Source organism: Lycium barbarum, chromosome 1 (genome assembly GCF_019175385.1).
Source record: "Lycium barbarum isolate Lr01 chromosome 1, ASM1917538v2, whole genome shotgun sequence".
NCBI classification, from domain to species: domain Eukaryota; kingdom Viridiplantae; phylum Streptophyta; class Magnoliopsida; order Solanales; family Solanaceae; genus Lycium; species Lycium barbarum.
The window spans coordinates 9,611,630-9,612,212 of NC_083337.1; positions in this window are offsets into that span (position 1 = coordinate 9,611,630).

A 583-nucleotide genomic window follows, 5' to 3' on the forward strand; every position below is an offset into this window, starting at 1 on the left:
TTTTAATTTTGAAAATATACTGTAATTTTTCGCCGAGGGGGTTCGGATCCCTGGAGCTAACGTGGCTCCCCCCTGCTTGTGCGTATAGTATGTAAAGTGGGTGTTCTTGTTTGAATGTGCTCCTTAATGTCATTTTTTTTCCTTTCAAGTTGAGCATGCATGTTAAATCATATGCCATTTTCAAGTTTTCAAAAGAATTGGTCTTCAAGTGGTGAATGTTCGTCTTCTCATAAAGTTAGATCTTCTTTTATTTCTTTGCTTTAAATATTTATATCCAGGTATAGTGTTCAAATTATTTTTTTAAATTCTTTTGCTATCTTCTTCTTTTCTCACCTAGGACATTTAATAAATGACTTATGCACAATTTACTGCGCATTAGCAAGTTGTAAAATACTCCACTAAACTAGAAGGTCGCGTAATCTGTCAGTTAGTACGTAGGATAATCTTTTTGGTACTAAATTACACCATATTGATTATTCATTTAAGCAAATCAAAGTACCAAATCATAGACTTAACTGCAATATTCCAGTATTTGAGCTTAATTAATTCTAGAAAACACGGACAACCCCATATAGACTTGATA